Below are 27,510 nucleotides of genomic sequence, written 5' to 3'. Positions count from 1 at the left end.
CCATGACAGAACGATCTGGCCAAACAATGGACTCATCAGAACCAAGGGATTGGTGAACCAAGGATGAAGGCGCTATTTGTCAACAAGAAGCAGGATTAAACGAACTCATTGTACAGGTCAAGACCTTGGCTAAAAGTATCTCCCAGCTGACCCTTTCTGCCCCCATTGAAACCCGTCCACCTGTGAATTCCCCTACAGTTGTCCCGGGCTTCGAGCCCCGAATGGCGCCTCCAGAAAGGTATTCGGGAGATCCAGGTCAGTGCCGGGCCTTTTTGACACAATGTTCACTACAGTTCGAATCACAACCTTCATCATTCCCCACAGAAAGAGCCAAGGTGGCTTTTGTCCTATCCCTTTTGTCAGGAAGAGCAAGGTTATGGCGAACCGCGGAATGGGAGAGGAATTCACCTGTCATCAGTCCAAACCTGTCAGCGCCATGACACAGTCAGCTAAGCAAAATCGAGGAGTCTTGAACATTGTGCCATAAAGTTAGCATGAAATGATAATAAACACTTCCAGTTCCTCACTACTACTGTCATTTGTAATAACATAGTGTAATGTTACATTCTACAATTTGTAAGTACGTAGACGTTGGTAAATGAATCAGAATGGCCTTGATGAAATAAAGTATGGGTGATAAAAGTGATTATATTACTACGGTGCTTGCTGGGCTTTGAAACTGATCTCAGGTCTTGTTCACACTGCAGGCAAATGTGGCTCAAGTTCCCTCTCCTTTGCTCCTCCGTGACTCATATGAGATTTGCTTTATGCTATGATGTTTATCACAATTACATCAATCTGAACACTCCATGCCCCATTTCACCTCTTTTTTACGTCACTGGAGAGAGACAGATATTGTATTTCTGCACCAGAGGAAGTGGGGCGTGGCAAAATTGAAGGTATACTATAGACAACACAGTATTATATCATAATTTGTTGGCTCCATTTGCACACTAACTTCAAAATGGATACACGCAGACTAACATGTATAGCATCCATATTTACCTCCATTAACATAATGTTTCTTCTTTTGTCTAAAACTGTAGACTGTTGATGCTGGAGTCTGATGGTGGCCACATTTTAATTTCAATACAAACAAACACACCAAACATATCAGAATTGAGCATTAAGACCTGCAGTGTGAACATAGCCTTGGATTCCTTAACAAAACTATTTACTTCTTAATGTTTTTCACCCCGTACATCAGAATGAGATCTCTAATTCAGTCAAGCAAAGCCCTTAATATTTTCCTAATACTAACCACATAGTTTTTAATTGCCTAAACCTAACCATGAGGTCACTAAGATAAACAGCAAAACGTGTCAAAGCTTTAACTAAATGTTTCCCAGACTATTTGGGTAATAGAGCTTCTTTCAGCATCTTAAACATCTATCACAGGCTCCATTGCATTTTTTTATTTAGCTGGTTTATATAACATTTGACATTCTTTTCATTTAAAGGGGATATATCATGAAAAATTTACTTTTTTAGCTTTTAAATACATGTTTTTTTTTTGCACTATTAGTGATTATGACAGACAGACAGACAGACAGACAGACAACTTTATTTATCCCCGAAGGGAAATTGCATTGTTACAGTAGTCCAGTAATAACATAAAAAATCCAGAGTGCAGAAAATTTAAATACATTCTCTCCTGATGCTGTGTATATATCTTTATATTCTTTTTGGGTCATATTTTTCAGTCTGTTTAGTTTTCTCTATTCTCTATTATTATCTACTATTATTGGAGTGCCTAGTTGGGTTAAATTTTTCACAGAAATGTACCGACATCAGTGGGGAAAGTCCTTTCTGTTTGCACGAATCACTTCAAGGACAAGTTCTTCAGCAATCTCCACCAGTATTAAGATGGATTTGCAGAAAGACTGCGTCTGAATGAGGGGTCATTTCCTTCTCTCTATGGAAACTACGGACACAGCAAAGCGGTAATCTCCAAATAACGCTAAAATTACGTCAAGTTTTATTTTAGACGTGCATTTTGTGTGTAGATATTGTGTTCCGGCCATCGTTTTGATAGTATTAGCATTGTGCATTCTGCTTCTGTTTGTGCTGTGTGCTAACTTTTAGCTTCCTACCTGAGAATATAACTGTACTGTGTACTTTGAATAATTGGCTTTGTTTTTGCCTTTTTGTGTATTGGAACACATGATCCAAATGCATTCAGTGACTTTCTTGACGCTCGTGGTAGCTAACTCCTTAACAGTGTCGAGGCCGTGTTTGTCTTATTCATATTGTGGTAGTGTGGAAAAAGTAGCGTTGGGGGTGGGGGGACAACAGCTGGTAGAGAAGGCATGGGATGATGAAAAATACATGGAAGTGTATGGGGAAATTATCAGTGAGGGACGAATAGAAAGAGAGAGAAGGACTCGAATATATAAGGCTGGACAGACACGTTTTCCGTTGTTGACATCTCTAATAAACCTACCAATAAAAAGTTTCTCTGCCGGTAGATAATCGTATCGCTGCTATCAAACTACAAATACTGTTGTCAACTCCCCAGTAAGAAAAGTAGCAATTGGTTGTCCTAATAGTCGTTTGAAGTCACTAAATGACATCATTGCCTAATTTGCATAATAAATCTGGTCCATTTAGTTGGAATGGAAGCTGCCGTGGAGAGGAATATCGAGAAAAAGGATGAAACAACAAACTAAAAATGTTTTGATATCTCACACACACAGACAAAATTACTACTAATAAAATAAAAATAAATTCTTTGGTTAATATGTTTGTTTTTAAGTTCAGTTTTATTGGCTTAGTAGTTTTTTTTTTTTTTTTTTTATAGACAATAGACATCACTATCTGACTGTAAGCCAGTGCGTGATCAGCCAGCAGTAGCTTTGCGTGTTTCATTTTCAGCCTGGTTGTGAAACAGTTGATCATTTCCTGCTCTGACTGCAGCTGAGAGCTGTGCTGCTGCAACGTGAGGACCAAGCCTCTTCTGAGTGCTTTTGGAGGGGGGAGGGGCCTGAACAGCACCGACTCTACATTGAAAAGAGTAAACTACATTCATTCACGCCAGTCTCCAAAAGCCTCGAATACAACCAGAAAAAGTTGCTAGATTTGTTGCTAGTCGCTTTTGTGAAAAAAAGGTAACTAGAGGGGTCTGAAAACTTGCTAAATATAGCAACAAAGTCACTAAGATGGCAACACTGGCTACAAATATGGCCGAATGGGGTGCAGTGGAACTCTCTGCGACCTGGAGGGAGGCGGGGCATGAAATGCCTCATTCACATTTAAAGAGACCACACCAAAACGAGTCGCTCTAAAGACACGCCTCAGAACAGGGGTTAATAAGGGGTGTGTGAAGCTAGAATAACCAGGAATTCAGATCAAAGCATTGCAGATCTACTTTATATAGACCATAAATGAATTATTTACATGTGAAAAAGAAGGATTGGAAAGCATAATATGTCCACTTTAAGTTGTACAGGCAAATAAATACTAATCCACACATATTTTCCCTTTTTTTATCCCTCAGAGTTCTCTCAATCTGCTATCCCAAGCAACACTGATGGATGGTTGTGTAAATCATGTCTGTAATGTAATTACTAATCAGAAGTCCTGTCAATAATGAAACAGACTTAGCAACACCACTGCCATTCATTTCAAACATGATGAACTGTTCCTGAGGATAAAAAACCAGGCTGGACATAAGGCTGTCCTTCAAATGTTTCTCACATATCTCATTAACTTTAAAGTAATAGGCATGTCAAAATGATACACAAAATGCTTAATGCTTATTCTTACTTGACAAGTGGTTGTAAATGAAGTAAGCCTGTCCAAGCCTCATTTCTCCATCCCACTTGTTTGGTTAATCAACAAGCTTTAAAACATACTTAGTTGCTAAGATCAATAGCAGGTTTAAGAAAGGCATAAAAAATATATTTAAGTAAAAAAAAATCGTAAACTATTTAGAATTCACTGAATAAACTTTAAATGGGTTAGATGGGTGATTCTCAAGGCAATTAAGTGCTGACGTCAAGAGACGATTTTAGTAGAATTTCATTTTATGCACTGTTGTGCTGTTTTAAAATCAAGTATTTTCAAAGTTTAGCTACACAATGAATGAATGAGTGAATAATACTATATAATCCCAAAATAAAAAAATTATTTTAAGAAAATAAACAATTTTCATAAGCAATTTATTGGCTATCCATTAACAGGAATTACGACATTTATCACTTGTTGTTGGAGCAGAAAGGGCAAATCTTTGTGGAAATTATGCCTGTCTAAATAGAAAATCTGAAAACTGCAAGTTATTTCAATGTGCTGTAAGTTCCGGCGAAGAGAAATGGCAAATAATAAATATATATTTTGTGTAGTGGATAGCACTTTACATTCTATGTTATGAATTAATGACTGAAGAGATGTGATATATTTAATGTGTGTACAAAAGTAGGATGTAACAAAATGGAGTAAACTTAAAAACAAAAAAGAATACATATATATATATATATATATATATATATGTGTGTGTGTGTGTGTGTGTGTGTGTGTGTGTGTATAACTGTAAGGAAAACATTAGCTGTTTTAGTTAATAATTTGGGATGTTCCAGAAAGAGCTCTATAGTGATGTAAGCTGCTCATCATCTTTTAAAACCTCAGAAAAGTAGTAATTAATAAAATTTATTTGTAGAGCACTTTTCAAAACAAATGTTAAAAAGTGCTTTATGGATCAGAAGAAGAACACATACAAACAATTAAAATCAATGACACCAAAGTTACTGATGAAAGTAAAAACAGTAACTGTATGTCAATGACAAGCTCTGGAAAAAAAACATGTTTTCAAATTATTTTTAAAAGATAACACTGAGTCTGCTGACATAATTTTCTTGGGCAGGTTGTTCCAGAGTTTTGCAGCCCAAAGTGAAAAAGCTCTTTGTCACCAATTGTTTTCTGCTGAATGACTGGGACACAGAAAAGACCTCTTCCCAGGGTCAGAGGCTTAACTGGTAAGTACATCTGTGTGTTGGCAACATAAAAATCAAACATCATGTTTTTTGATAGTGAGCCCTAGATAAATCATAAACATTCATTATCTTTCATTCATTATCTTGACGTGTAGTCCATTATGGGTTGCAGGTAAGCTGGAGCCTATCTCAGCATTTTAACAGGTGAGAGGCAGGGTACACCCTGGACAGGTCACCAGTCCATCGCAAGGCCAGCACAGATATGGACAAACAACCATTCACACTCGCACTCTCTCCTAGGGAGAATTTAGAATGACCAGTTAACCTAACATGCATGTCTTGGGACAGTGGAAGGAAACTGGAGTACCGGGAGAGAACCCACACATACACGGGGAGAACATGCAAACTCCACACAGAAAGGCCACTGTTTTGATGTAACATAAAGTTGTTAGATGTGACACAGAATTTTCTATTAGAAAGATAGAATGAAAACCAGTTTACAACTGTTCCTAAAATCCAGACCCAGTGCTTTAGTCTATTTAAACCAAGGTCCAGAAGTACGACAACTGAACACATGTCATTTGCTGCCAAGAAGAGATCATTTGAGCAGGTCTGTTTCAGTGTAGTACAACCAGATAGAGACCTGTTTGGGACGGGATTCTCAATCCTGTTCTCTTCCACTCCTGAAGCCTCCGGACACAATCCATCCAGCTCCCTTCACCTGACCACCTGAGGTACAGTGGTCCCTCGTTTATTGTGGGGGTTACGTTCTGAAATGACGACCTTATTAATTTTTCATAATTCAAAGGCCTAATTATCCCTCCTCTGAATGTTTTTAAAACCTTTCCCAAACTGTAATGAACATTTTCAGCATTCTAACACACATTATACACTCTCAAAAACCTACATATATTTAACAATGTGAATTTCTTAATACTTACTCACCCCGTTAAATGTAGTACAGCTTCTCTGCTGACGCTGCGTCCCCACCCTCGTCTGTAATGTCGTTTTTCACAGAAGACCCGGGTGTTGCTGTCTTTTTCAGTGTGAAGAACATAGTTATGAGAAGTTGCTGGTGCTCATTTTTTTTTCTGGCTGATAATGTTCTGATACACCGACATGCCACTTTCGATGACATTGGAGAACTGTAATGAGTGGAACATTAAGGGGTCCCACTCTTGTGCAACTCGCTGAAGATCATAGCGATCAGGAATCGATATGAAACACAGTTAAAGAACACAGGACATGAATTAGACTAACTCTGGACAAAGTCCTTTGGCCAATCAAGAAACGAAGCACAGTGGGCGATTCCAACAGTAAAATGTGGACATAGAATGGTTTGAATAGGATTTACATATACTTAAATATGCAGTGCTGCATACAAAAAAAAATCCGTGAAACAGCGAGACCGCGGAAGATGAACCGCGATATGGTGAGGGACCACTGTACTCCCACGAGCTCCGATGGGTCCCAAGTTTTTTAATGCAAATTCTGAAGCCGATTTTCTCATTACAATTTATCAAGGATTTTTCCAGAGCGCAGTGCACTGAGCGAAGCCTTGATTGACAACCCACACACAGGTCACCCTGGGTCAGGTGACCTGTGCAACTAGTAACAGCAGACCGCTGCTCACACAGCGCAGAGGTTTAAAAAGAAGGCGTTTCGTTTTCTACGTCCAAAACAATTTGGAAGCAACTTCAAATGTCTGACTTCCCACTTTTGTTAGTTTGCACTTTGTATGAGGCAGCTCGTATTTACTTTCAACTGACTTAACCTCGGCCTCCATGTCCTCCTTACCGGGTGATCTGCTTCTCTCTGTTTTACGCTGTTGTCTGTGAGTCAATCAGGACGTGTGCAGGAGGCGGGATCTAGTGTGTCGTGGTTTGACCGCCCACTCTTACCTTAGGCTGTGTGAATCCCGCCCGATCTCACGAAATTTTTGGCGAAAATCTTTGGCTCGTCTCTACTTCCAGAATCCTGACTGATATTTTTCAAATATAAAATTATCCTCCAATGTTGCTAAAATCTCTGTGGCCACTATTTTCCCTAAATTATTCTTATATAAAAAATAGCTTTGATATAAAAAAAAAAATCTGTTTTACTAAACAAATTTTTGTGTATGACTATTTGTAAAATTGATCAGATTTGCGTTGCTGAATATTATTAGCTTATCTGCAGACGCTGATGTAATCCAGTTGTTGTTGCTGGTTGCATTTTGAGGCAAGGTCACTTTAGAAATAAAACAAACAGCCAAAGCGTTCATAGTGAGATACAGTAGTAGTCAAATATGTGATACTGAATTCCTGTATGTCATGGTTTGGTTTTGGTTTGTCATGTTTAGTTCAGTTATGATCTTGGTTTATAGTTTAGATGGTTTTTATATTTGGTCATGTTTCCAGTTTTTGTTCTTGGTATTTGGTGTTCAGGGTTTAGTTTTGTGTTTCTTTGGTTTGTGTTCGTAAGTGCATTTGTCTGATTGCCTATTCAAGTCACCTGTGTTTAATTTGTCAGTCTGTATTTAAGTCCTGGGTTTTCAGCTACTCAATGTCAGATCCTTATGGTTTATCCTTGTTGTGTATGGTTTCATCCCTGTAATGTTTGGTTCTGTGTTCCTGAGTTTTTGGGAATCAAACCCTCTTACTTCCACCAATTCTGCCTCCTGCCTGAACTATCTGAATATTTGAATAACTAATAATGTTTGTAGACATGTTCTTAACAATGCATGGTATGGAAAATTTCTCGCACATTTTTTATAAAAAACAGTTAGTGAATAAAAAGCACCAAATTGTTCAGCATTTTAAATGCTAAAAATCTCAAAATAAACAGTTGAAAAATGTCTAATTTTCAAAGGCAATTGTCCTCCGTAGTTATCAGATACTCTGGTGTCATTTTCAAAGGAAACATAATGTAACATAGTGGTAAAATACCTTTGTCACACCTTTGTCCCCCCCAGCCCCAAAATGGCCTTACTTTCAGAATTTGACCACAACATTGTACAAGTCATGGCATTACTTTGTGTTATACAAACACTTCAGAGTGACTCGACTATCCTGCTCGCCAACCGATTAGCGCCGTGCAGTAGCAGCTGCTGGTGTGTTCAAATCAATAATTACAGAAACACAGTGAAGAAACAAATCAATTTTTGAGTAAACATAAGGATCTGATGTCCAGAGATCAATAGACACGATGTATGGCTCTGAAATTATTTTCTGTCTCTTTGCAGTACAAACACTTTGTCATTTCTGCATTAGTCATTATCACAACTTCTAATATGTTAATGTCATTACCCAATAAATTATTGAGTTCAGAAATCAAGATTATTAATGTAAGAGAGCATCCGACAGTACGATAACCTGAGTGTGGTGACCATGCTGAACAGGTAGAGTCCTCATATGAAGAATAATATCTTTTACATGCAAGATCATGTCTTTGCTGTTTGTGTTAGCAAATCTAAAGCTCTTCCAACTATTAAGCATTTATACATTCATTGCAGTGGGGTGAGTGGCGTGATTGCAGACATCCATACTTTAATCAGTTTAAATACAGATCCTTTCCCTCTAATTTCACAAGGAGAGAAAGAAAAGCAAATATTCATATTTTGGATTGAAGCAGTTCTGAAAAATATTTAACTGCACTTTCTACAAAACTGAAATCACCCACATTACATTTCTTGTGGGTCACAGATGCAAGAGTTACTTAGGTCAAATATGGGACTAGAATTTTTGTACTATTGTGAATTAAAAAAGAAAAGCAAACAGCTTTTTAATAAATAATCCTCAGAATGTTTCATTAACCATCTGATCTGTGAAAACTGCTGTTTCGTACCATTCACTGATAGCTTCGCTAAGAGTTTGAGCACACCACACTCAGACAATTGTCTAACAGTTAAAAAAAACAAAACAAAACAAAAAAAAAACTCTTTGTTCTTTTATGATGATTGCTTATCATTAACTGCATCTCATAATTTGGGATAGTCTCCAAAGCATTCCCAGAAGAAAATTACAAACCAGTACCTGTGGCATGAATACTTAATTTTCTATAATTGATATTATTTGACTTAAGTATTTTTTGTTAGTCTGTTGTTAAAGCCTATGAAGCTTGAGTAACCATCCAAACAAATTCTCCCATGGTTCATCTGACCAGCTGAGTGGAACAGTCATCAAAAGGCTTAAAGTGAGGACCTGCAGATTTAACTCACGATAAACTGGATTGGCAGGACAATCTAATCCTGAAAAATTATTGGAATATTCAAAATATCTGTTATCAAACATACCATAAGCAAAGAGGTAAAAAAAAAGAAAACAAGTACACACCCTCAATGTGGGTTTCTGGATTATCTCTTTCATTTGGAATCTGAAATGACGACATGATGAACTGCTCTTTCTGAGTCATTACTCCACCGTCATGCTGTCAGTCAAATAAATTGCGGCAGAATTATCCATGATTGCATTTGAAATGCAAAACAAGCCAAGCACTTTAATGCAGAAGGGCTGTTGATTTACTTGCATTTTGCAAGGCAATGCAAACTTCATCACATCGGTCTTAGCAGACATTTTGAAACATATCTGTATTAAGATGACGGTGCACACCAGGCGGCCATCTCCTGTATCTGGCTCTTCTCAATAGGACACACACAATAATTTGATTAATTTCTTCACTTAATCAAAAGGGTTCCAGTATTAATATCCAATGGGTTGCATGCGATGAAGGAAGATATGCGATCCGTGCCAACAGTTCAAGTCATTTTCTTGCTGCGATTTTCTTGACTGCGGCCAGAGTATGCATGGGGTTATTCATCAGAAGCCTGCAACCTGTGATGTCAAGATCCAAGCAGAACAGCGGGCGATGCAGTCGACAACTTGAAAACTCAGTTGAATCATGCAGGGAGGCAGCTGCCCTTCAGCAATTACCATTATGAAGCCATAAATCAGAGTTTAGTGGGAAAGGGAGCATAATGAAGCTAAAAGACATGTGCTACCTCAGTGGAATTGTCTCCCGATGTATATTCCCAGTTAATTTATTGGAAATTCTTCATACATATAGCTGCTCTGACTCAGATTCTGTGTCAAACTATCCCTTTGATATGATAAGTTGCTATGGCTGACATAGCTTTATACCGTAATGCATAAAATTTCAGGTTTGTATATTTGGAACATATGCATGAAGTGTACTTCTGAATAGATTGATAGTTACCACAGTGTTTTATACCAAAATGGTCAAGGTATTTATTTATAGGTTTTCAACAGCACACATTTCCTCACAGAGTTTAAATGGAGGTCTTTATCAGATTTAGAGCATATTTTGAAGTTAAATGATTCTTCAACAGCCTTGGTCACGTGATTATATCTCATATGCTTCCCTTTAGGTCCTTTTCTGTGTCTTTTTAAAATCCTGGTGTTTTGAAGAAACTGATAATACTATTTAAATGACAAATTTGCAGATGCGAATATGTCCTGAGTGTATTCCAGATACGGACATTTAGTGGCCAGTTGTGTCTGCCAGCGATGCCCAAACACCAATTACTACAATGTTGTCCTTTTGTGGCCATTTTACATAAATTGCTGGTCTTTTAATGTCTCTTTGTTTTAAATTCACACCTACCCGTAGGCTATACAAGTCTCTCAGTTGTCATCCTTTGCTTTTAATATTTTGTACATTAGCTATTTTTGTGATATTTTTCAGCAGTCTTTTAGAAACTATTTATGTTGCCATAAGAAACTGACAAATTATTCTGTAAATATTATTAGAAAAAGACAGAGGCCTGAGGAGGGTATGCTGATGCTCCCAGTGCTCCCAGAGCCACTCGACTGGCTGTGGAAGCTGTCTTAGTCGAGGTAGGGATAAACAAAGGTTAATCCTCTTAGACGGGCAGAGGAGAGCAGCTCTGGTGTGACAGGTCTCCTGTTCATTCAACAATGCCTCTGTTACCTAGAGGCAAATTCTTCCCTGTCTAGCTACAAAGGCTACTTACTCAAACATGGGTAGACACTTGCTGTCCCGGAATAAATCAAGATGCACTTTGATTTCTCCCTTTTTTTCTCTGTCTGTCTGCCTGTCTCTATGGAAATTATACATTTTCCTTTACCTAAAACCAATTTAACATATATTAAATGATTAAAATAATGTAGCAATCTTACACTTCAAATGATATGGTATAATTAATTCTCATGAATAGGGCTGGGTTAAAAATTGATTTGATTTTTTTAATTGGTTTTAATTAATTACAATATAATTAATCCAATATCGTTTATAAAACTTTTTTTTTTTTTTTGTATGTTTTCTTTTCTGCTGACAACACTGACCCTACTCTCGCATGACTAAAGAATGCTTGGCGAGATCTTTTATACAATTGAAACGTTGCTTGTGTCACTTTTTTAATACCAAGTCAGATTTTTTTCAATTCACCTGTAAACTGTTTAGCAGCTTATTAGCGCTCACATTAGCAGCTAACGCAAAGATTGTGGCACAGTAGCGTAACAGCATGGTGATAAGTCCCGGTGCAAATATTTATTTATTTTTTTGTACCCCAGCCCTAAACACAATCATGCTCATGCACACTGCACACACACACACACAGACACACACACACACCCTTGGACACAAACACACAGCCACTCAAGAGAACTGCTGCTGGCCACACACCACACACTCATTCTGCAACTCAGCCTTTCAGCACCATGGACAGCGGACGAAGCTCCATATTGACAAGTGAGCAACACTATTTTTTCTGACAGAAACACCCTTCTTATTACAAAATCTGCTCTTACACAGCCATCTTAATCTGTCCTTACTGTTTTAGAAATGGAAGACAAAAGACAAGAGAAGGCATACTTTAGTGTTTTTTTTCCCCTTAAATGCCCCTCAAGACCGCATTCTTCACAAATTTGTTTTTTGTTCAATTGTACCAAATCAATGAGAAAGAGAACAGGTGAACTATGATTGTGTGTAATAGATCAAATCATATAAAGATGCCTTTCTTTTTCTGAAGTGAACATTTTTTTAAAGGTGGCAAAAACTAGGGATCAACCCAGACAAGGATTAAATATGAGGTTACAAGTGTATTGCCATAGATTTAAATCCCACTGATGTCACTTCATAACAACGAGAATCTGTACTCACTCATTAGAAGCTCATCTTACTGGCCTTGTAAGACGTCAGGATTGTTGCTGGCCTCCCCCAGAGATGCTCAAGTCCAAAGTCCTCGCTCTGCTGTTTTCAATAAAGAGAATAACCAGTCCACTCAGTTTTTCTTGTCCCAATGTTGCTCCTTAAATAAGTCTTTATCAACTTGAGCTTGGATAATGAGTGCTCTGCAATCACTACAGTGAAAGGTATGGTGAGATACAGAATAATAATGCAGTGCAAACATTAGTAAATGATGCTATGGTGCTGTTTTCCACAATTAGCATCTTAGTCTGCTTCTTCACAGTTAGCCCTATTTGCTATTTCAGACTTAAAACAGACTCTGAATGTGAATGCAAGGAGTTTGTTGGGAAACTTCATTGGCCCCTGATGGCATCTGGGCCCCGGTGCAGATGCATCGGGTGCATCGCCAATATTTACACCACTGCGTGGACACCACCATGTCCAACAAAGACAGTATGCTTTGAAAATAATAAGAAATGACATCACCATGCATGTATGGACTCTGAAATAAATCAGATAATGGACTGGCAATGTTTCTGCAACTATTTTAATGAGACCCACCACCCCAACAATAAGGTGAAGTTAATGTATTTTGAACTTCTGTAGCATCATCTGCAACATCTGCAACACCTGTATATATATATACATATATATATATATATATGTGTATATATGTATGTATATAAAACTTAAACTAAACATTCTGATGTTATTTATGTGATATACATGACGGCATGTCATAGCTGCTCTCTGTGTTCATGGCAAAGTTCTGCCCTGATGTCACACACATGGAGACGTGTGTGAAAACAAAGGTGACCTGACACAATATGCCTGCTGATTTACCTGGTGAGTTAACAACAAAACTGACTTTGTGATCACACATTACACTACAGAAAATTCTGAGATCAATCATTTAGTCTAAAAATGTTTAATTTTATTTCCCCTAAAGGTCCCTTTTCAGTGGTCACTGAGGTTAATGCCATGTCTACGTGCTCAGCAACTGCAGTTTTCACCATGGTCTAGCAGCTTTACCAGTTTACCCAGCTGAGTGAAAAGTTTACCAGCTGAGTGACCATCTCTCTTCTCACACTCTCAGAATGGACTGATCAGGTATTCAGAGGGTCTCTGCCTGTAAAGGAAAATTTAGTGTTTTCCACAAAAAAATGGCTGGTGCTTTCATCACAACTATACCTAAAGAAAAATAGTCAGTAGGGAAAGTTCCAGCAGATGTACATCTCTTTATTTACATAATTATTCACACATTACACCCATATATATATATATATATATATATATATACACTACCGTTCACAAGTTTGGGGTCACTTTGCCATGGGATTCAATAGGGAAGTGACCCCAAACTTTTGAACGGTAGTGTATATATATATATATATATATATATATATATATATATATATACATATATATATATAATTCATAATCTGTCTTTGTAGATTTCTTTTATATAATTTAGAGAACATATAAATTAAATAATTTTTATTGTAGTTATTTTAACTGCAGTTGTAGTTTTTTTTAGGTCTTTATTGTTGTACATTGCTGTTATAGTTTTTTTAAAACCAAAAGTAAGAAAGCAGTTGACGTGTGTACAATAAATATATTTGTCTATTTAATTATTTTTAGTGGGTCTGTGACATTCAGTAACCCAGTTACTACAATATCACTTTGAATATAAATTGTAAATCATTCTTAGGCCACATTTGCAGCTGAATTTATTACCATTCAGGTTAAAAACAATAGAAGGGTGAAACACCTGGCTGATAAAAGGATGCTGTGAACAACACTCCTATAACTGTGTAGATGTTTTTCGTATCCTTTTCTGTGAGACCAGAAAAGAGCGCTGCTAAATATTAATTGTAAGATTTTAAGGTTAGAAATCTGTTGTTTTCTTCCAGCTAACCTTTAATTACCTTTAAATAACCTTTATCACCGTTGATTAACAGTAACAAAAGTTCTCACTTTATAAGTCAAAACAAAATGAAAGATTAGTAAAGTAAATAGGTTTATAGTAGGTGTGTGAATAATCATTAATTATTACAGACAGTATTAGAGGGACCCAAAATTCAAGTTTTGCTTAGGGCTCCATGGAGGTTTGGGCCTTTCCTGCTCGCACCCCCACACCTCACATTGCTCAGCATTTTTCTAACGTTATGCAAAAAGTAGGGGGTTTAGTTGCACTTTAATATTCATCAAAAATTGGTGTTATATAAATATCTGTAAATTAATTTATATTGAATTGAATCAGATACCCAGTCCTACTCATTAAGGGCAAATATTCAAAATGAATGTATCAAAAGCAAGTCCCCCCCCCCCTCCCTTTCTAGATGTAAAGGCTGAAAAAAAGAAAAAGACGATGACAAAGAATGTGTGTAATGAATGTCAGTGTGCAATCCAAACGAGTCAGAAGCAGAGTTTTAAAGTTCATCACCAACCTGACCTTTGATAGAAGTAAAGAATAAAGAAGATTTCAGGGTTTCAGATTGTGACCATTCATTTTAATTTTTTTACTATTTGTTATTGCAATCAGAATTTTATCTTGACATTTTGAAAGAAAGAACAAACCAGTAAGTCTGTATGAAAAGATTGAAGTGACAATTATATTTAAATCAGCCCACTACATAGTAAAGGAGGAGCTTCCAGTTATTAAATTCATTGGTGAATTTATTTAATAATTAATTGTTGCATGGATGTTTTTATTTTATTTATTGGCATATTCATTTAAACAAATTTGTATACTTCTGTATTTACGATGGACTAGCGCTTCCAGTCTTTCATCCTGGTCCTTCACAGTGGAAGATGTTCTTGTTGAGACCTGGGGGTGAAACACATCGCTTTAACTGGCAAACATAAAAAGATATTTGTTAGTATTTTTCATGTGTAGTTCTTATTTTTCAACATATAGAAAAATCTGAGGTATGGAACATCCATTTATCCTGTTCTGCATATCTGACTTGGAGCAGGAGAAGAAAAAAGTGATGGTTTATCATGAAAATGAGTAGCACTCAACTCCCAGATGAGTTGAGTTGACAACTTCCTTGACTACTTCTTAAAATGACAGATCATGACAATAAAAATGGCAGTAAAAAAGAAGTCTGTTAAATTTTCTACAAAGTCACAGCTAACCAAGAAGTACAGAAACTGAGCCGCTGTCATATTTGAACTTGGCCAAAGCAGAAGAAGCACAACCAGGTTTAGATGTTTTTCTCTAACTATTCATCTGCAGCAAACTCCTGTAGAAAACTTAAGTCACTAAGTCTTGTTTGAAACTATGGAAGCAGAGAGCTGTCACCAAATTAAAAAATGATGGCCTTATCACATCATGATAGTTTATTGTAAAAATGTGAAACATACCACGTTATAATGTGATAAATTATATTTTAAGGACATGAATCGAAGTTGTTACTGTATACAGATGTCACTGCAACCTAGAAATAGTGGAGTGAAATTCATTATATCGAAAATATTAGAATATTAGAATTAGTTGCCTACATGAAGACGTAGTCCTGTCTGGTTTAAGAATGCAACATCAACAATATCACAGTGTCTGCCAAGCTCCACAAGATTACTCCAATGAAGTACAACTTAACCCCAATTGATAAATTAGACATCCATGCTTTTACAATAAAACTATCACGTTACAACATGATACAATCCACATTTTTAAGAAAAATGTCACGTGTGGCGGCGGAGGTGAGGACCCAAATGCAGGCAGAATCAGGCAGTAGGCAGAATCAGTGGAGGTAAAGCATTATTTGTCACAAACTCAGGACAGGGAACCACACACACAACAGGGATAAACTAAAAAACGGAGTTAACCAAATAAGGATCTAATAAGAGCTAACTGAAAACCATGGGGTATATATGCACAGTAGGAGTAACAAGGAACAGTTGAAGTGAATGAGTAATTAGACCTGGTGAACTAATGAGTCAGAAAGAGGAACCACAGGAACACAGGAGGGAAAACCGAACTAAACATGTCAAAACTGAAAACCTAAAGCATGAACATAACAAACTGAACATGACAAAAACCCAGAACTATAAACCAAGAGCAAGACCGAACTCAGTATGACAAAAACCAAAATCCTAAACCATGATCAACATCTAACACACACCAAAACCCAGGAACCATGACAACCCCCCACCCCCTTTTTTTAAATTTATTTATTTATTTTTATTTGGGTAACAGCGCTACATTTCAATCTGAAACTGTTACAAAATGCACAAAAGACTGTCTTCTGTGGATACAGGTGCTGAAATGTGGGAGTAACCTAATGTTCAGAGAAACCTTTTAAAGCCACATGAATCTTTTTTATTTTTTTTTTTTATAGGGAGGAGCTTTGACGTTTCCTCTCATTTGATGTGAGACTGGTTCAGGCAGAGAAAGAGAGTGAAATAAAAACTAACAGCATGGGTCTTGTGCTAAGAGTGTAATAGTAGGCAATCATGCAGTCCTGTTAATTTTCTTCCTGAAAAGTAAATTTTGTCCAATTTCTTTCCTTTTTTTTTTTGTTTTTTTTTGGGGGGGGGGTTACATATGGCTGCAGGGCTCAAACCCTGATAAGCCAGTGCATTAGAATTGCAGAATAATAGTGCCACATTACATTTGGTCTGTTTTCACAATGAAGTAATTCATAATAATATTTAAATATTTACAAATTTTGATCAAAGCAAAATGGGACCACTGGCTTAGTGCAGTCAAGTCTTTTAACAAATATGGTATACACAATTTGAAGGAATGGTGTGGAGGAATGTATTTATTATTACCAAATAAGCCTTAAAGAATGAGTCTCTAACCCCCCCAAGAAATTGTGAATGAGATTTGATGAAGCTGACCGATCTGGGAGCAAATATGACAGGATGCATCTCAAAGCAATCTGATATACTGGTTTGAAGAATCTTTTTTATGTCACATAATTTATAGCACACAGAAATATTATCATAGTTCTTAGCATACATATATTAGTAATTACATAGTCACTGCTCTGTACACTCTGATCTGGTTTTCATCAGCCAGATTGGGAGACTTTTCTGCAATGACAAGAGCAATCATATCTCAGCACATACGTTTGAATAGAACAAAGAAGAAGCTTCAAATATAAACAGAAGCTAAATTTATTACTAGAAAATCATATCAGCTTTTGCAATGGATATCTGTTTTACTGATACTGAATAAGAACTGGCATGTACTTTTTCCATGTGCAACTTAAGATGAGGTAGAGTTTCAAGCATAAAGTGGTTTTATCAGGCAGAAAAATGTTTGCAAGGTGTAGCATGTTTAACCATGCAGCTTCCCACACATGTCCAGGCTGGCAACACCAAGCTTTCTGCACATACCAGAAACATTAAGTTCAGACATCTAATCTGCTTCAAACAAAGGTCTTTTATTTATTGTTGTCATAATTCCTGTTTCTGTCAAAATAAAATTTATTCTCTGTAAATGACCTGATGGCAAGATTATAATTTGACATATTTTGCAACAAGAGGAGCCGTGAGTGGAAAAATGCACACGCAGAACAATAAAGATACAATATACACCTGACTGGAAGTCACATTGTGAGACAGACAACTTTCAGAAGTCTGGCCTTATTATAATGCTGCATGCATTTATATTCCAGATGACCTGTAGTAATAATTCTCTACTGTATTTTTTGTTTGAGCTATTTTCATCATACATACATAAATGTGATTCTAATTCTCTGTGTATACATTTAATTTTGTATTACGAACATGTTTGACTTCACACTATGTAAACTAAATATCTTGGAAAACCTCAATAAAGATGTGTAATTATCTACTTGTTTATTCCACATGATTGGCACAAGTGAAGATGTAGTGATGATCATTTTTAAAATATTTTTAGCACCAAAATTATTTTGAACATTAGAGGAATGGTTGCTTATTTATTCTGATTGCGAAGTGCCTGCAAACCTAAAGCTAAAAGGGGTGTTTAGGGGCATTAGTGGAATAGGGATGCTCCTTTCAATCTGAGCTTCGGGATGCCAGGGGTAGGTCAAGGGCTCTGATTGTCAGTGTTTATTAATGGGCCTTGCAGAGGGGAGTGACAGCAGGGTGATCTCTGTGATGATGATGTCTTATTGCTTTCCACAAGCGCCTGAGGTACATACATATTTATGATGTGCTGCCACCTTGAAGCCAGTTGGATATATCTGTTTAACACCTGGGCCAGTCCGATGCTTACCAAAGTACAGCTGTAACAAAACAAGCCTGAAGCATCACCAGAATCTGCGTTACATTAAGTTTAACTAAATGCAGAATGACTTACAAACATCTGTGCCATTTTACAGTAAAGACAAAATGAGACAAAAATGTAATGGCTTATCTGTTACTTTGCTGGGCAAGAAAAGGGTAAAAATTACCCTGACAACAATGTCAGTGTCAGCACTTCATGTTAATCAGATGGCTTTTTGACCACCACTTGAATTAATTTGAACTAATTTGTGTGACAGATTGATTTGAGAAACTACACGTGTATGTATTAAATATTAACAGCAAGCACTTCCCCAGGGACAGATGTGATTTTAAAGGGCAACTCATATGCAGTCATTTAGTTGATTAATATGGGCCACTCATTCTGAGCATACAAATTTGTTGTACTTAATTATTCATGTCTACACAGAGAAAATCTCTCCTTAATCATTTTCCTTTTTTATTCTCATTCAAAAGATGGATAGATGGACACATAGTCAAGCAGACAGACAGATACTGTAAGTGCTCTGGTCTTGTATTTCAGCTTACTGTTTATACCAGATCTGTATGGCCTACATGGTTAAAGCCTTCAAAAATGGCATGCTGCAAACGAACTGTCAGACACAGTTTGATGGTACATGTAAGTTTTTTCTTAGCATTGAGATCAGGTGTTTGTCACTGTTAGTAGTGCTTAAATGTAACTATTGGTAATATCAGGATATTGTTGCAAAAGCTGCCTGAAAGCAGCCATTGAAAAAAACAAGTTCCCTTAATTTCAAATTACACTGTATTGCAAGTAATTCTGCTACCCACAATGCCATTGACAGGCAAGAGGGTTGACTTTGGCTATGCCATATAAGGAAGGTGCATTAATGTGGGCAATACTTATGAGTAGTCAGAATTTTGTCAGAAATAAAAATATAAAAAAATATAAAAAGTAAAAACAAGTGGTCTGTCGTTTGTATTTTTTTTTATCCTAAAATAACTCATACTTTAAAAATGTCATACCAGATCACACTAACCCTGCTGACACTGCCCTCTCTAATTTGGCTTTTGTCTCGTTATACAAAGCAGGAACTGTGGTATTGGTGAAATAGGTTTGTAAAGGAATCTTGTAACGGGGATCAAGCACTCAGCATGTCCTGAAACCCGGTGTTGTCTACAACAGAAAAGGGTCGCATGTCGACAGCAATAAAACTAGCAATCGTTCGGTCGATTTCTTTTGTCCTCTTTGAATCAAGAGCAAGTGGCTGTCTGGTAAAGTTTGTGCTTGCTGTTTTTGTGTGGTTCCACTTGTCTTTGCACCGGGGTGATGTCAGCGTAAATGTACAGTCATGTTTGTTGTGTTCCCACCAATGTAGTTAAGCATTATGTGGCACTTCCAACATACTGTCGTGCTTTTGTCCATGACACACTTACCATCAGGGTCATACTTAACATGAAAACCAAAAGCCAGATCTGAATAATGGTGGAGGAGCTTAGATTTCAGGTAGAGTTGAGGCAGTAGCCATGTTGCAATGAGCTAACTTCTCATTGCTTGTCCCACGGGCTTGAGTGAACGCCTATGAGAGGCACTCATTGGATCTGTGCATGACAATGCAGCCTAAGTGGAGTAGTCGACACAGATGCCATCATCAGAAGACAAGTTAATAAAATAAAACTTCTGTATTGTTCGATACTATGCGTATCGGACCGAGAGCACTGTATTGAACGGCTCAATACAGATACATATATTGTTGCACCCCTAATATAATATATATATGGATTTCAGATGGTAAGAGTTCCATCTGAAATCCACAAAACATTTAGTCCGTTGTAAGGCAAATCCTGGCAGATTTGTGGCTGCAGAAGATTAAATTTCAGAAACTTCCCAGATTTTTGATATAACTTAAGAAGTACTCCCACAGTTCAGGTTGGAGAGCTGACCTTTGTTGACCTGGGTTTTTACCTGTCAGACCCTTGCTTTTGGAGTGAGAGGGACTGTTTGTCTGTAAGGAGAAAAATCCATCAAATGTTTAATTCAGTCAGGATTAAACAAAAAGTTCCCATCTTTATTTTGAAGATGCTGGAATCCACTACACATGTGTGGGTTCTCTCCAGGTACTCTGGCTTCCTCCCACCATCCAAAAACATGCATGTTGGGTTAATCGGTCACTCTGAATTCTCCCCAGGAAAAGCTAAAAAAGTGAGTGTGAGCGTGGGTGAAAGGTAGTTTGTCTGTCTGTGTTGGCCCTGCAATGGTCTAGCGACCTGTCCAGGGTTTCCCCTGCCTCTCACCTGCTAAATGCTGGGATAGGCTCCAGCTCCCCCACGACCCTTAATTGAATGAAGCAGTACAGAAAATGAATGATTCACAACTAAATCTTCTTAAGTAGAGTGCAGGGATGACAGTAGCTCAGGTGGTAGAGCAGGTCATCCAATGACATTACATGACCCCTTGACAAAGACTTGACCACCCTCTGGAAGCCCCCATGTATAAAAGTCTAGCTCAGCTACTGGTCCAGTTGACCTGACTCAACCTACACAAAAAAGTACCTTTTTTATGATGTTGTGATTGCTGTAGATGAGTAATGGATGAATAACAGCCTGAAATGTCTTGGTTAGAGATAGAGATCCAGCATAGAAGTCACAAAAGAATTGATACTGTCCTTGTAAGAACTCCAAATAATAATAATACATCTTTCATTTTTCCCCCTGCATTATAGAAAACAACAAAAATGCATTTCAGAAAACACTTCTTGCGTGGTTTACACAGTTTTAATGCCATTTTTAATTTAGTTAGATATGTGAAAATGCTATTTTATTGTCATTTTGCTCATAGTCCCAAAGTTGTAACTAAAAAACACAGTAAGTATGAAGGAATATGTTTTCATGATATTCTACACAAAAAAATATTTTCATTTACTTGTTTCCTCTTGATGATTGCACAAGTAGATAATCTTTAAAAGCTTTTGGTAACAGCCCAAACTAAGAGAGGCATCTTTGCTCTGCTGGCCCACAAATCTTTTGGCACCACATCTTATCCCCTGCTTTTATGCTTGATGCGTCAGATTTAGGCTTTTAAATAAAATGGCCTATATCTTTTATACTTCCCTTTTTTTTATCAAACAGAATATATCCGACCTCTGCAAATAAGTTGTTGGATTTGTCTAGTGTGTGGTGTGCTGTGATTTGTGATGACAGGAGCTGAATATTACACTGATACTGTATGACACTGTAAATCCACAGCTTCATCTCTGCTTCTGCTGTCAACCGCACTCTGAAGTTGTATTTCAGCCGTGTCCCCTAACTGCTGCGCTCACTGAATAGAGAAATAATGAGTACTGTCTAGAGACAATGTCACTGTTATTTTAGGTCTCCCTAGTCTTTCTCTCTCATTCTGTCTGTGTCCATTTTCTTGGAGGCATCTCGTGCGCCTTGTTTTTTTCCCCACATTCTCAGTTCATCTGTGGCGGCGTCCCCTCAAAGCACAACCACACCACCCACTCTGGTTTGATTCACTTGTCTCCCCTCCCCTTTTTTGTAAGCTGCACTGTTAAGACACTGTCATTTCTGAACATGTGTGAAATGTGCACAGGCATCTTGGAAAAGAGGGTTGCTGTCATTTCACGTGATGGTTCCTTAAAGAATAAGGTGGCTTAATGGCAACATTGAGAGCAAGCCTTTAGGACAGGATGCATCATACCATCTGTTTGTGTGTTATCAGCCTGTGTTTGCCACTGTCACAGTATGTCTCATTACAAAACAGAGCGGAGTCACATCACAAATATCAAACAGAGCTTGTTTGTACATCTGTATTAAACATAACGAGGACAAGACTTCTGATCTAGTGATTCAACACCAACACAAATTACTTCTACTACTCTGACTTTTAAATCAAACAAATTCATAGTGTCTATCCAACTCTGACTTTTAGCTTTTCATACAATATTTGGTATGAAGAAAGCTCAACATAACTAGGCTTTCTTGTTTTTCGCTCATTCAACAGTTACCTGTATAGGTGTTTGGTCACTTTCAGATGGAGATATGAAGGACAGAAATAACATGGCATATTAATATGGCATATAGCATATCTTTGCTTCTGAGGTAAAAATAAATACAATCTCATGACCAACCCTACATATTAAATTGGACAAGAGATTGTATAGCAGTGATGAGACAGTTGGGACATGGTATATACTTGTACGGCCAGCACAAGTAAAAACAATATACAAGACAAAGAAATGGACAATAACAACCTTTTCCACCACAACTGGCAAGGTCAAAGGTTACAATGTCTTCCGCCTGCATTATTATAAGACTTACAATCTTGCTGCTTTGGTGAAATGAATGTGACTGAGTGTTATGGGGCCTCCTGACCTCTTTTTCCTGTTTTTTCAAACCCCAGCAATAGTCAAAGCAGATAGACGGTCCTCTGGTTCTACCAGATGTTTCTTTCTATCAAAATGTATTTTTCCTTGCATTTTTACATAATCAGTATAGGGGATTGAATCGAAGACACAATTCAGTGTAATCTGTTGAATAGCTAAATAACCTTTTATGAATTGGATTATATTAAAAATTTTACTAACTTGGAAAAGAGTTAGTTTGTTCCAACTAGATTAAAATGAGACTACACCACTTCTTTAAAGTCCCTTGAGGTGAAAACTATTTTGATTTGGAGCTACGCTAAAAGAAGGCTACTAGACAGTATATAATGAAAAATACGCATCCCTCAAGAGGAGTAACCTGTTCTTGTAAAAAGTCTGTTATATTGTAATTCCAAGCCAATTTTACAGCAAGTCTGCCCCATGTACAAGACATACCGAGGGTGTAAATTATTCTTCTCCCTCATCCTTGATTTCTATGAGTGTTATAGGGCATTATCTTGCTGCAAAGTCTGCAGTGTTGTTGTGTTGTTGTAGCCCTATCTTTGTTTAAGCTTTAAGTGAAGATGTGTTTTTTAATTAGGCTAAAATTAGTCTTGTTTAAGTGTTAATGTGAAGAAGTTACTATGGTGATATGTGTGAATGAAAGGCAGTTAAATTGTTTAAAAAAGAAAAGTGGCAGGACGTCTTCAAACAATGTCTCTTAGAATTCTTTCTGTCATGAATTTTTAATCTACGTAGATTACATATTTGTAAGATTTTCACAGTCTAAAAAAGCAATTTCAGTTTAAAGCCTGAGCAGGAACATGCAAGCAGGGCCATCAAGGGAGGCACTAATGCTTGTTGTGCAATGGGCTGCACAATGTGAAAGCAAAAACTGATGACAGAAATTTTGTCTGGCTTATGTGCTGCACATGCAATTTTGATTTAAGCGAATGGACATAACATTTAAGTGTCCTGTTGTCCTTGTTGAAGTTGGGATTGAGTACTTGTTTGGGCCCATGCGGAGCTGGCCAGTAAGTAAAGGTTTTCAGTTTTTGGGGGAGTTGGGTCCTAAGTAAATACTATGAAACTGGAGAGATAAAACATATCTTGGAAATATGTAGTACAGTGATGGACTGTATGGAAATAAAGTATGATTTTATGATCATGTGCACATTGAGACCAAAGAACTACATCTGCGTCTTTTTCAAATGTCTACATTTTGATTCAACACTCTGTATGATATTGTTTAAAGGGTTCATTTATAATCACTATAAAATGTTTTCTCTATTTTAGAAAATGAAAGAAGCTTTAACAGTCATGCAGAATGTTCAGCATTAATCTTATACATTTTTTTCCCTCCTTGTGGGCTTAAAATTGACATTAAACAGCCGCATTAAAGCAACAAATGCAACATAAAAGGCCAATTATACCTCCGTTTTCTTTCTTTATGTTTTTCTTTTATTTTTTTTTTTACCAGGATTTGTTTTTACAGGTTCACAGGACCACCTTCATTCATCTACATATTATTGTTAAATTAAGGGACATCCTGTCACAGAGTGATGCAGTAAAACTATCCTTTAGACTAACTTAGGACTGCTGAAGGACACCCCATGATGCACTGAGCTCTTTCTTCCTTTGTTTTCTCTCTGCTCTTTATTTTTATCTATACATTTGATATTATTGGCCTCAGTGAATTATATTGCCAAATATGACCCGACTCATCCTCAATGTTTAAAAATTTGTAGCACCATTCTTTTATTTCTATGTTTTTCTTAAGGTCGATGTAGTTAAATCCATCAAATTCCAAGCCAAAAGAATTATATTTAAAGTAGTTTTATTGCTGTCAAACATCAAAATGGGTCAAATTTGACCCGAACAGTCAGGGTTAATGTTACTCCTCATTTTTCAAGATCTGTACTAATATTTGATTTGGTAGTGTACATATAGTTTATGTAGAGAGAGTGTAGAGATGTAAAGAAAAAGACAGATAGTCAGAAGTGGTTAGACCTTGAACTTTAGTTAGAATTTTAGTTAGCTTTTTTTTTTTACTTTTATCCATGGACCTACAATGATTGATGTTCACTCCATTGCCGTATGTGAACACAGGTAACTCAGTTTTATTTATTTGTGGATTACTTTTGTGGTTTTATTTTTTCTTTATACTGAACATCATAAATAAATTCTGCTGTGTCTCTTTCTCTCCTTTGATCCTTCTCATCTCATTGGCAACACTGTCTGCATAAGTACCAGCACATATACAGCTCTGCTATTCCCTTTGTGGCACACAAAATGCAATATTCCAGGTGGATAGTCTTACAGTACGCTACCTGGTGTGACTCAACTGTTGTCAAGACCTGCATGCATGGCATCTAATATTCAGTTAGGCACTGAAAAATTTGAGCAATGATTCTTGCTTCTTAATGAGGGACCAAAGTCCAGCTCAGCAGACCCCCATATAGAATTATGGACTATATATATACTATATATTGCTTATATATTATGTGCTTGCATTATGACAATAAAGATCTTAAATCTTGAATAAAGAATAGTAATAAACAGATACTTATCTATTAGTGTGTGAGGATCAGAAAGAGGAAAACTATAATGTTTTATGGTTTGGATCGGTGCAGCTATTGTTGCATGCTGTATGTTGCATGCTCGTATATGATCAAACTCAGGATAAACACAATAACCAGGATAAACTCTGCTTCAATTTAAAGCAGTAATTACTGAAGTAAAGGCTATAAAAATTCTACATGAGACAAAAAAAATACATATAAAAAGTATTTTGCTGTTTTATCTTAATCCAAAATAAACACGTTATATTTTTGCCCTACTTAACACTCTTTCAGACAATCAACAGGATTTGCCCCCATGATACGCTTTATAAAAGTGACTTTGAGGGATATCTTTCACCGACACAAACAAAGATAATTTAGTTCCTGCCTTATTTTGCTTGTTTTAGTGTAACCCGAGGCTATTTAGAATGGATCTATCCAACTCCCATAACCTAATCTGCCATTTATGGGCTGAATGGAAGTGAGGTGAGAACAAACACTGTGCTCTGTGATTGGACAAAAAAAAAGGACCCAAGGAAACCACACAGCTTTAAGTGTTGTAAATTGGCTAAAATGAGTTTATCTGTAATGCGAGTTGTGAGATGGTTGAGGTAAACATGATCAATCAGCAACTGTGTCACAACTCAATTTGTTTAGACACCTCGCTCCTGTTTCTCCTCTTGCTGAGCTAGTCATGCGTTTTGAGGATGTTTTAAGTAGAAAGCACAAACTCTGTATGGAAATTTGGAATATAATTAAGGAAAGCATTTCAAAGGTAGCCTCATAAATAATGCAAAATTCTTTGTTAAATGTCCCTGACAGGCAGTGCTGGCGTTGCAGAACATGAACCTCAAGAAAGGCTGAGCTGGTCTATCTGGTCATCAGGTGCCTCCCTTAGAGCGCTATAAATTGACAGAAATGGGAGACAGCACAGAACGAATGAGATAGCTTAAATGAGTAACACTCCTTATTAATAACAGTCTTAATGTGGCACCATGAGACTCCAAATTGGGATGTACTGTGGTTAATTCAACACAAATCATACAGTGTATTGCCGGAAGCAAATTTAAACCAATTTGTATAGTACATGATATTTATTTATTCATTTTTTGAAATCTTTATTTAAACCAGAAAGCTTGATGTTACCTTAAGAAGAAAAGCATTAATATCACTCATGCTTGTCAGCAGAATGGAAACATGTGGCAGCTCACTGTTTTCTGGTTGGAAAACAGGCAATACTAAGCTTCTTGACCTAGAAAAATAGTACATATATTTTAACAAATAACAGTTAAAAGATACCTTAATGCAAATACATTTAAATTTAACCAGAAGAGTTATCATAACTGTAATGTTAATATTTTCTTAACTAAGAAATCTGCACTCATCTACAACTGTATCAGGTATACCTGGTCACTTTCTTGTTTACACAAGTTAATCAGCCAATCACATGGCAGCATCTGAATGGATTTAGGCATGAAGACATGATCAAGACGACTTGCTGGAGTTCAAACACAGCATCAGAATGAGGAAGAATGGGGATTTAAGAGTTCACTGTACGCCAATGACCTCCTCAGTCACCAGATCTCAATCCAATATAGCATCTTTGGGATGTGGTGGAATGGGAGATTCTCATCACGGGTGTGCATCCGAAAAATCTGCAGACACTGTGTGATGCTATCATGTCAATATGGAGCAAAATCTCGGAGGATTGTTTCCATCACCTTGTTGAATCTATTCAAGAGTTAAAACAGTTCTGCAGCCAGAATGGGGTCCAACACAGTGCTATCAAGGTGTACCTAATAAAGTGACTAGTGAGTGTAAATCAACATCTTGAGAATTCACATTGCTTTAAATGCCTTTTTTTTCTTTTCTAATCTTGTTTTCTCCAGCTACTAGGAAAAAAGAGAAAACACATAATAAATATATCTCCTTACTAATTATATAATTACCATCAGCTGAAATGAGTCTGAGATTAAATTCACACATAGTGGGCACAAATTGAATGAAAGGAAACGTCTCAAAAATGTTTTTGTTCTCATTAAACAGAATCTGATCTAATTTGCTGTAATAGGAGGAGAAAGACTACTTCTGTTTTTTTCCTGAACTGGGCTGTGGCATGACTGAGCCTGTTCACATTTATAGCATCCAACTCTCCTCCATGAAGAAGTCTTATTGTGGTCCTGTGTTGTTTTCAAACCACAGCCTGATTGTCCATACTGAACTGCTGATTGGCTGCAGCTTGATTGGCTGGATGGTTAAAATGACACATAGAGAATCACATTAATTATGACTGATTAATTT

The sequence above is a fragment of the Melanotaenia boesemani genome, chromosome 12 (assembly GCF_017639745.1).
Source record: "Melanotaenia boesemani isolate fMelBoe1 chromosome 12, fMelBoe1.pri, whole genome shotgun sequence".
NCBI lineage: Eukaryota > Metazoa > Chordata > Actinopteri > Atheriniformes > Melanotaeniidae > Melanotaenia > Melanotaenia boesemani.
Note: the sequence above shows the minus strand (reverse complement) of the source record.